Source organism: Ranitomeya imitator, chromosome 3 (assembly GCF_032444005.1).
Source record: "Ranitomeya imitator isolate aRanImi1 chromosome 3, aRanImi1.pri, whole genome shotgun sequence".
NCBI classification, from domain to species: Eukaryota; Metazoa; Chordata; class Amphibia; order Anura; family Dendrobatidae; genus Ranitomeya; species Ranitomeya imitator.
Window position 1 is genome coordinate 704042546 of NC_091284.1, and position 11721 is coordinate 704054266.

Sequence of the window (11721 nt, forward strand, 5' to 3'; positions counted from 1 at the left end):
ATGTCCCACACACTTGCACACGGAGAACAGTTTATACTGTTCTCCGTGTGCACAGCGGCTGCGGGGGAAGCAGCGCTACTGTAAGCCGCTGTTCCCCTGTGTGTGGTGCTGAACGTAGCTTTTATCCATTGTCCCTTTTCTGCTGACAAGCAGGGAACAATGAATGAAAAAAAGATGTGGGGTTGCCTCTATATTTTAAAACCAACAAGACAAAACTCACAGGTGCGGTCTGCTATTCTCAGGCTGGTAATGGGCTATGGATATTGCTCTCCCAGCCTAAAAACAGCAGCCCACAGCTGCCCAGAAAAGGCACATCTATTAGATGCGCCAATTCTGGAGCTTTGCCGGGTTCTTCCCACTTGCCCTGTATTGGTGGCAAGTGGGGTAATGAGGGGTTAATGTCCCTTTCCTATTGTAAGGTGACATTAAGCCGACTTAGTAATGGAGAGGTGTCAATAAGACACCTATCCATTACTAATCCTATAGTTGTTAAAGGGTTAATCAAACACCACATAGTAAGAAGAAAGTCTTTTAATGAAATGAAACAATATACACAGCTTTTCCATCTTTACTAGTCTGCCATTCCAAGCGAAGCCCTCAATCTCCTGTAAAAATGTCAAAATAAAAAAAACAACAATATACATGCCATACCTGTCCGGTGTACAGTCAGTCCCAAGCAGTAATCCATATCTGGGAGCATTTACAGTTTACAATCGGGAGTGCTGCTAATGTGACCGCTCCTGGCTGTAAACTACTGGGGAATGAATTAAATGCTGGGAGCGGAGCTTCAGTGACTAGCGGTGACGTCACCAAAGCTGCGCTCTCTGCCAGCATGAACTAAGATGAACTCATCAGTGTGGGAAAATCAGCTAGCATTTTCCCACGCTCAAGAGTTCATTTGAGTTCATGCCGTCAGGGAGCGCAGCCTGAGAATAGCAGCCCGCACCTGTGAGTTTTGCTGGGTTGGTTTTAAAATATAGGGGGGCCCCATATCGTTTTTTTCTTTCATTCATTCTCCCCTGCTCGCTGGCCGAGCAGGGGAGAAGTGATGACAGTCAGCTTCAGCACCACACGCAGGGGAACAGCGCTTACTGTAGCGCTGCTTCCCGGCAGGTGTCTGTGTGGTCTCGATGCGGCACACGGGCGGCACATGGTTGCCACACGTGTGTCGCCTGTAGGACACACACGGACATGGATATCTCCGGTACCGTGTTTACCGGTACCGGAAATATCAGGACATGTGAAACCAGCCAAAGACAGTTTTTGACATGTAGTACATTATTATTTATTGCTATAGTGCCATAATAAAAGCATATACAATAATCAGGAGCAAAGTCAATCAGCTCTTATATGTGTAAAAATAGTAAATAAAGCCCAATCTATCCTGAAAGATCTACCAGCAAAAAATATAAAAACAGTCATACCATTTAACCAACATGATCGTTAATGTGATGTGCTTTTTTAATTTTTTATACATCAACCTTTTCTTTATATAATGTGTATTTAAATAATGTTTCCATAAAAATGTTCCCTGATAAGTTTTTGATTCAGGTTTCCATATTTGCATCAGAATTGAATGGAATTTCCATTTTTCATTTCCATTATTCTTTCGGAAAAGAAGAGCGGTCACTTTTCAAGTAAATTGTACCCATGGGGAATTGGTTACTGGGAAAATGATACTTAAAGCAGAGATGGCCTTTAGCTGACAATACTTGGCCTTCCATTTGAGGTATACATTAAAAGATTTTAAGTAGCTGGAAGTGGAGTGTTCTGTATGTCCTAAATCTGTCCTTGTGACACAAATACTGTGTACAGGGCACACTCAGAACAATAACCCTGGCCAGAGCACAGAGGTAATATGAGGTCACTTGCCGGGCACTATGCCATGTTTACCCCTTCGGTGATGTGGCAGAATTACCCTATACTGAACGTCCAGGATTACTCTATTTCAGTACAGCATATTTACAACCTAGAACAACAAAAATACATTTGTGTATACCCAGAGTAGACACATTGTTCTATACCATACATACCCTATGTAGAAATACCAATCATTCTGGTTTAGGGTATGTGCACACATTGAGAATTTGCAGCAGATTTTTCTGCATTTTTCCTGTTGGCAGGAAAAGCATTGTGCAAAATCTGCACGTTTTTGACAGGTTTTTACATGCTTTTTTATGCATTTTTACTCTTGTTTTTATTCCCATTCATTAGAATTGGTGAGAAAAAGAGCAAAAATCCTGAAAGAATTGACATGATGCAATTTTGAAATAATGATGGTTCAAACCTGCAAGGTGAGAATAAGCAGCATGTGCATAAGATTTCAGAAATTTCATTTACTTTCCCGGACGGTAAAGTGCAACTTTTTTTTTACCCTAAGCACCTACACACAATATACAGACATTTTAGTGTAGCTTACTGACATCCACCTAAACCATCTTGCTTCCCCTGCCCCTGCACACCGTGATTGACAGCTCTCCTTGCATGCAAACTCATAGTGGGAAAGCTGTCAATCATTGTGTGTGGGTAGCGTAAGTTGGACTCACTGAGGGTCTCTGGGCCCTGGCATTATATAAACAGAAATTACATGGCAATACAGATTGCATTCTTTAAAATTTAAATATACTATGCTACTCTCTGAAAGGTGGGCTTGATAGGTCCACTATAACGCAGTTAAATTTTCATGTTTCATGTTTGCAGGTTTTGGGGCTACAGTGTGCTGCCTTACTTATTTGACTGACAGATGGGTGACACAAAAGAATAGTCAGGTCACTGTACAGGAGTCAAAAGCCAGGAGGGTACGTCATAGACAGAGGGACGAGGCAAAAGAATAGTCAGGTCATAGTCCAGGGGTTTAAATACCAGAAAGACAGCGGGTAAAGCAAGAGGTTAAAGCAAATGGATGGTCAAAATGGGATCCAAGGTCAGGTAGCAGTAGATCAAAGCACAGCACAGAAGAACAAAGCAAACATACATCAGTGAGCAAGAAGCTACAATTGGCACTAGTCTGGGGCAGAGAGCAGACTAAATAGCCAGATAATTGCCTGAACAGGAGACACATTGATGAAACTCAAGCAACACCCAAACTCCGATTGGATGGCTAAACTGTCAATCAAGACTCTGACAACTCTGCATGCCCAAGCGTCCAGTTGGGCAGCTGAGCTGTCCATCAAACATCTTAGCATGCCCCAGTCCTAGATAGGACAACAGACAGTGATTCACAGTACCCCCTCTTCAGGAAACCTATGATGGAAGGCCTTAAACAGACGATTGGCTTTTACGGCTCGAGCTGGAAGCCAGAATCTCCCCTCCTATCTGTATCCCTTCCAATGGTTGAGATATTGGAGAGAATTACAGACTTTCTGAGAATCAACAATTTTTTGTACCTCGTACTCCTAATTGTCATTGTCAGAAACCGGAGGAGGTGAGGATGAGAGAGACAAAACCGAAGGGACAAACCTCTTTAACAGTGATCTGTGGAACACATTCAGGAATGCTAAAAGATGCATGGAGATTTAATCTAAAAGACACCGTATTAACTAACTACAACATTTTATATGGACCAATAAACTTAGGACCCAACTTCATTGAAGGCACTTTCAATTTAATATTTTGGATGACAACGAAACCTTATCACCTATTTTGAATGTGGCATCTGCCGAACATTTGCTATCAGTCTTCCGCTACTCCAATATATTTCTAAACCTATAGACATCCCCAAGTTTCTGTATGGCTAACCTCTACTCCAGGACACTCAGAACTCATCCTAGAGGATTCACCAAAATGGCGATGAAAACCATAATTACAAAAAAAGGCAAGATTCTAGTAGACCTGGTTAACTTGACTGTTAAACGCGAACTCAGCAAGGAGCAAGAATGAGGACCAATCCTCCTGGTGAGCCGCAACAAAACACCTAAGAATTTGTTCCAATGATATATTTGTCCTTTCTGTCTGACCGTTGGTTTCAGGTTGTTATGGCTACTTTCACGCTAGCGTCGGAATCTCCCCGTCGCAATGCATCGGGCAGAGATTCCATCGCTAGCGTTTGACGCACTGCACAACGGGTGCAGCAGATGCATTTCTCTGGCGCATCCGCTGCCCCATTGTGAGGTGCGGGGAGGTGGGGGCGGAGTTCCGGCCACGCATGCGCGGTCGGAAAAAGTGGTCCGTCAGGAGCAAAAAACGTTACATTTAACGTTTTTTGCTCCCGGCGGTCCGCCAAAACACGGCGCAACCTTTGCACGACGGTTGCGACGTGTGGCAAAGCGTCGCAATGCGTCGCTAATGTTAATCTATGGGGCAAAAACGCATCCTGCAAACAAGTTTGCAGGATGCGTTTTTTGCCATAAACGACGCATTGCGACGTCTGGCAAAAAAACGCCAGTGTGAAAGTAGCCTAAGCCGAGAAAAATGATAAATCTATCCTTAATTTCTTACAAAAAGCTCTCCAGAATTTGGAGACAAATTACACCCCCTCAGATACAATGTTCAAAGGAATTTCATGCAGTCTTACCACATAATTGATAAACAACCTGAAAAGTGTTTCAACATTGGGTAACCCTGATAAAGGAACAAAATGTGCAGGTTTGCTGAATCTGTTAACTACCACCCAAATAACAGTCTTCCCTTCCAACAAAGCAGAGCTGCAAAAAAATCAATGGAGAAATGAGTCAATGCTTTTTCTGGAATTTGGCAATGGAGCTAATCCACCAGCCGGGTGGTTATGACAGGCCTTAGCGCATGTGCAAACCTCGGATACAAAATCTTTAATATCATTAAGCATGGATGGCCACCAAAAGTGTCTAGCAATAGTTTTCTGCGTAGCTAGTGACCCCAGGGTAACGACTCTGTCCTGCAACAGACGTAATCTTAGATATACAGGCACAAATAGTTTGGATCATGGAGTAGCGGAAGGAGCTAACAAATGAACCTCACAGATTTCTGCTTCCAACCATTTCTGATGCTTTGCCAGGACTTTACTGCAGCTACCTTGAATTGTTGCTTGTTTGTGAGTTTTTCTGCCTTAAAGGGATATTCCCATCTGTAATATCCTATACGAATATGTACTAGGCATAATAATAATAATAATATTATCAAACACCTCTAACTAGAAATGTTGTATAGTTTTTCTGATTCACTATGTCTCTTTCCTAATGTGCAGGCATTGCCGGACCATAGGTTTCCATGGTTATGATTACTAGCAACTAGTTAGCTAACTGCCATTATATTATTGGTCGTAACCATGTATACCAAAGGTTCTGCAATGCCTGCACATGAGGAAAGAGACATAGCAAATCAGAAAAATTATACTACATTTCTATTTGGCGGTATTTGCTAATATTATTATTATTACACCTACTACATATTGCCAAAAAAAAGAATTGGAGGGCACCACTAAATGGAAAGGGATACACCCGAGGCCTGTCACAACCAGAGTGAAAACCTAAACAAAAAAGACTACAGACCACATATACAGGCATCACCTAAAATAATTACAACACTTTATTAGGTACAATAGAAAGAAAAAAAAAACACCCATATAAAAACATTTAATAAGTCATATAATGACATATAAATTTCTCAAAAATGCTCAAAATAGAGCGACACCCCCTTAAGAAAACAGACTGAGCCAATATGTTAAATAACGGGAAAAATACATACTGATTTATCCCAAAAATAATATTGATCAGCACACCAACATAGCTCAAAAAGACCCCCTAATTATGCATGGAACATGGAAGATCACATGATCAACAAATGCTGAGGCAATAGAAAAAATGCAAAAAACAGCATAAATAACAACCTACACATAGGTGACAATAGGGAAGTTTGAAATAAGATTCCTATAGAAAAATATAGAAAAGCATCCTGTTTGAATCCAGCTGAATATATAAAAATAAGGTTCAATAGGATCTCATGAAGGAGCATAATGCTGGAATCTAATGTATTCAAATTCAAAATAATGCATAGATGACAGAATATTTTAATTATTTAAGGTGATCCCTGTATATATGGCCTGTAGTATTTTCTGTTTAGGTTTTCACCTTCTACATATTGGAATAGTATCTTGGAGATGGGAAAAGGCTTTCAAGTTTTGTCTTAGGTATGTGAAATGCATGCTCGAAGGGGCTTGAGATCTGTCGATTGACTTGGCCATTGCAGAATATTCCACTTCTTTGCCTTAAAAAACTTCTGGGCTGCTATCGCATTACGTTCTGAGTCAGGGAGACTCCATTTTGGATTTATTAATTCAGGCCCAATATATTGTCCAGAGATCTTCCTCCACTCCTGAAGTGGCCCCTACCCTTGGGATAAGTACAAATCCCCAAAAGAACAGAACTTTTGCCAAATGGCCAGAGAATTAGAGGCTACGTGTTAATGAAGGCGAGGAGGAACAGAGCTAGGACCCCCTGCTGTCTTTTGTGCAAGGTGGCCAACATCAAAGGAAGCTAGACTGAGCCTCACCAACACCTAGAGATGAATTATGAGAGTATCATGAAAGCATAGACACATGGGCACCGACACCCAGAGATGAATTACAAGAGTACCATGCATCTCAGGAGTGAGTCCAATATACCACTAGAACCCTGGGAGCCCTCTGCACACAACCCAGTGTCTCATATTTCTCTAGCTGTCCTGGATACCGAGCTATCAAGACTGGCTCTCCAGAACCACTTAGCTGATCCAAGTTTGGACTCTCCGTATCGATCCAGCTCCAATGAACCTGTTGAGATGTTAGTCGTACCGTTTGGACCTCCCGCTAGGAAGTTATGACCCACCCTAGATATTGGGAATTATTTCAGCTAGGAGATCAAGGGAGGAGAATTCAGTCCAACCCAGAGGGGCAGTGGCAAATATGGGAGGGGGCGAGCTAGGAGTTAAAAGCTAACTACACACCTTTAGCCTTTGTCATTGTTCTGCCATGAAAGCCACATCATGTCACGCGACCAGAAACTAAGCACGGACCAGAAACTAAGAAGGTGCCTGTGGATACGAAAGTTCCCTCCATCCACAAATTATAAGAAATGGTAACGTGACACATACAGCTAACTGCTATCCCCAACCTCTACCCTACTTTTATCTGTACTTCTGGCTGTAATATCTGTGTATTACTCTGTATAGATTTACAGTATCTAGTGCACCTTTTGGCAATTAAAATATCAATTCATGTTGGGCTGCTCTTTTATCTCAAAACACAATTTCCCACAACCGTGAGTTCGGCTAGTACTTATATGCTAGCTGGGGTTGGTTTCTGACCCAATATATGCTTGTTAATGGACTAGGCTTCTATCTAACAAGGAACTGGAGGAGGCATACCGTTGTGGTGTTATTGATGGAGCCTGACAGTGACAGATCGGAGGTTTATATATGTAGTCCCAGACTGGGACTAGTGATATATATACCGCCCTCACTGCAGAGTGCCCCGATAATCAGTACGTGACAGGGCAGCCTCTCCGGTGACTACTTATACTAGGCGCAGTTCCCTGACTGACCTTAGGGTAAAGGGGGCTAGCTGTAACTATGTAAGCTCCGTCAAAGATTGGTGATATATCCATATCCCCTGGCTCTCCTCTTGTGTGTTTTTCTTACACCACCCAATCAACCCTGCTGCATTTGGTTGAATATGAGAAGAAAGTATCACCCTGTACACTTCTGAATTCATCTTTCTGCTTCCGTCTTCAGTCACTAGTGACCCAATGCCATTGGAAGCCATAGCAATACAAAGCATTTATGGAAACCAGGATGGATGGACACAGAACTTAAACACATGCTAAAAAGGAAGAAAGAAATGTTTATCAAATGGAAAGAGGGAGGAATATCTAAATAAGAATATACAGTTAGGGCCAGAAATATTTGGACAGTGACACAATTTTTGCGAGTTGGGCTCTGCATGCCACCACATTGGATTTGAAATGAAACCTCTACAACAGAATTCAAGTGCAGATTGTAACATTTAATTTGAAGGGTTGAACAAAAATATCTGATAGAAAATGTAGGAATTGTACACATTTCTTTACAAACACTCCACATTTTAGGAGGTCAAAAGTAATTGGACAAATAAACATAACCCAAACAAAATATTTTTATTTTCAATATTTTGTTGCAAATCCTTTGGAGGCAATCACTGCCTTAAGTCTGGAACCCATGGACATCACCAAACGCTGGGTTTCCTCCTTCTTAATGCTTTGCCAGGCCTTTATAGCCGCAGCCTTCAGGTCTTGCTTGTTTGTGGGTCTTTCCGTCTTAAGTCTGGATTTGAGTAAGTGAAATGCATGCTCAATTGGGTTTAGATCTGGAGATTGACTTGGCCATTGCAGAATGTTCCACTTTTTGGCACTCATGAACTCCTGGGTAGCTTTGGATGTATGCTTGGGGTCATTGTCCATCTGTACTATGAAGCGCCGTCCAATCAACTTTGCAGCATTTGGCTGAATCTGGGCTGAAAGTATATCCCGGTACACTTCAGAATTCATCCGGCTACTCTTGTCTGCTCTTATGTCATCAATAAACACAAGTGACCCAGTGCCATTGAAAGCCATGCATGCCCATGCCATCACATTGCCTCCACCATGTTTTACAGAGGATGTGGTGTGCCTTGGATCATGTGCCGTTCCCTTTCTTCTCCAAACTTTTTTCTTCCCATCATTCTGGTACAGGTTGATCTTTGTCTCATCTGTCCATAGAATACTTTTCCAGAACTGAGCTGGCTTCTTGAGGTGTTTTTCTGCAAATTTAACTCTGGCCTGTCTATTTTTTGTATTGATGAATGGTTTGCATCTAGATGTGAACCCTTTGTATTTACTGTCATGGAGTCTTCTCTTTACTGTTGACTTAGAGACAGATACACCTACTTCACTAAGAGTGTTCTGGACTTCAGTTGATGTTGTGAACGGGTTCTTCTTCACCAAATTAAGTATGCGGCGATCATCCACCACTGTTGTCATCCGTGGACGCCCAGGCCTTTTTGAGTTCCCAAGCTCACCAGTCAATTCCTTTTTTCTCAGAATGTACCCAACTGTTGATTTTGCTACTCCAAGCATGTCTGCTATCTCTCTGATGGATTTTTTCTTTTTTTTCAGCCTCAGGATGTTCTGCTTCACCTCAATTGAGAGTTCCTTTGACCGCATGTTGTCTGCTCACAGCAACAGCTTCCAAATGCAAAACCACACACCTGGAATCCACCCCTGACCTTTTCACTACTTCATTGATTACAGGTTAACGAGGGAGACGCCTTCAGAGTTAATTGCAGCCCTTAGAGTCCATTGTCCAATTACTTTTGGTCCCTTGAAAAAGAGGACGCTATGCATTACAGAGCTATGATTCCTAAACCCTATCTCCGATTTGGATGTGGAAACTATCATATTGCAGCTGGGAGTGTGCACTTTCAGCCCATATTATATATATAATTGTATTTCTGAACATGTTTTTGTAAACAGCTAAAATAACAAAACTTGTGTCACTGTCCAAATATTTCTGGCCCTAACTGTAATGCTGTCTGCAGAACCTGCAGGGCACAAATCAGACTAACTAAAGCTGAGAATGAATTAAGGCTTGCAAGAGACATCAAAAGCAGTAAAAAAGGATTTGGGGGATATGTCAAAAGTAAAAGAAAAGTCAAAGATGCTATAGGATTTTTACAGGATGAAAATGATGAAATGGTAAGAAAGGATGTTGAGAATGCCAAACTTTTAAATTCCTATTTTGCATCTGTTTTCTCTCAGAAAGGAAATGTAACATTATCTGATCTTCACTGTCCTATTAAAGGAGTAGAAGAATCCAGGATATCTATCAAAAGAAAGATAGTGAGGAAACACTTAGCTAACATAAATGAATTCCAGTCTCCAGGACCAAATGAATTACACCCCAGAGTACTGAAGGAAATAGCAGAAGAAATGTTTGAACCACTCTCCATAATCTTTGAAAATTCTTGGTGAACAGGAGAAGTCCCAGAAGATTGGAGAAGGGCAAATGTTGTTCCTATCTTCAAAAGGGGAAGAAGGTGGACCCAGGGAACTATAGGCCGGTGAGTCTGACTTCCATACCAGGAAAAATCTTTGAACAAATTATTAAACAACTTGCATGTAAGTACCTGTATAAGAATGAAGTGATTAAACAGAGTCAGCATGGGTTTGTAACTAATAAGCAATGTCAGACTAACTTAATTTCCTTCTATGACAGAATCACTGAATGGGTGGACCAGGGAAATGCTGTAGATATAGTATATCTTGACTTCAGCAAACCATTTGACAAAGTATCTCACACCATGCTTATTGAAAAATTGACTAAGTATGGAATGGACAAGGCAACTGTTAGGTGGATTCATAACTGGCTTAGTGATCGGACCCAAAGAGTGGTCGTAAATGGCTGCACATAATGTTGGAAGAATGTCTCAAGTGGGGTACCACAGGGTTCTGTCCTGGGCCCTGTATTGTTCAACATCTTTATCAATTATTTAGATGAAGAAATTGAGGGTATACTAATTAAATTTGCTGATGACACAAAGCTAGGAAGGATAGCTAATACTAGAGAAGAGAGAGAGAGGATTCAAAAAGACATAAATAAACTGGAGCAGTGGGCAGCAACTAACAGAATGGTTTTTAAAAAGGAAAAGTGCAAAGTACTACATCTGCGCAATAAAGATGAAAAAAGCATATACAGAATGGGAGGAATAGGGCTAAGCAACAGCACATGTGAAAAAGACTTGGGTACATTAATAGATCATAAACTGAACTTGAGTCAACAGTGCAATGCAGCAGCAAATAAGGCAAATGCAATTCTGGGATGTATTAACAGAAGCATACAGTCTAGATCACGCAAAGTCATTATTGCCCTCTACTCCTCTTTGGTCAGACCTGACCTGGAATACTGTGTCCAGTTTTGGGCACCACATTTTAAAAAAGATATCAACAAACTGGAGCAAGTTCAGAGAAGAGCGACCAGAATGGTGACTGGTCTGCAAACCATGTCCTATGAGGAACGGTTACAGGATTTGGGAATGTTTAGCTTGCAAAAAAGAAGACTGAGAGGAGACTTAATAGCTGTCTACAAATATCTCAAGGGCTGTCACATTGTAGAAGGATAATCTTTATTATAATTTGCACAAGGAAAGACTAGAAGCAATGGGATGAAACTGAATGAGAGGAGACACAGATTACAGTAGATATTAGAAAAAACTTTTTGACAGTTAGGGTGATCAATGAGTGGAACAGGCTGCCACGAGAAGTGGTGAGTTCTCCTTCCATGGAAGTTTTCAAGCAGAGGCTGCATCATCTGTCTGGGGTGATTTAGTGAATCCTGCTTTGAGCAGGGGGTTGGACCAGATGACCCAGGAGGTCCCTTCCAACTCTATCATTCTATGATTCTATGAACTCCAAGTAAATCGAACTTCTGTGAAATCAAATTGTCCACTTAGGAAGCAACACTGTTTGACAATCAATTTCACATGCTGTTGTGCAAATGGAATAGACAACAGATGGAAATTATTGGCAATTATCAAGATATAGTCAGTAAAGGAGTGGTTCTGAAGGTGGGAACCACAGACCACATCTCAGTACCAATGTTTTCTGGCTGATGTTTTGGTCACTTTTGAATGTTGGTTGTGCTTTCTCACTAGTGGTAGCATGAGACAGATTCTACAACCCACACAAGTGGCTCAAGTAGTGCAGCTCATCCAGGATGGCACATCAATGTGAGCTGTGGCAAGAAGGTTTGCTGTGTCTG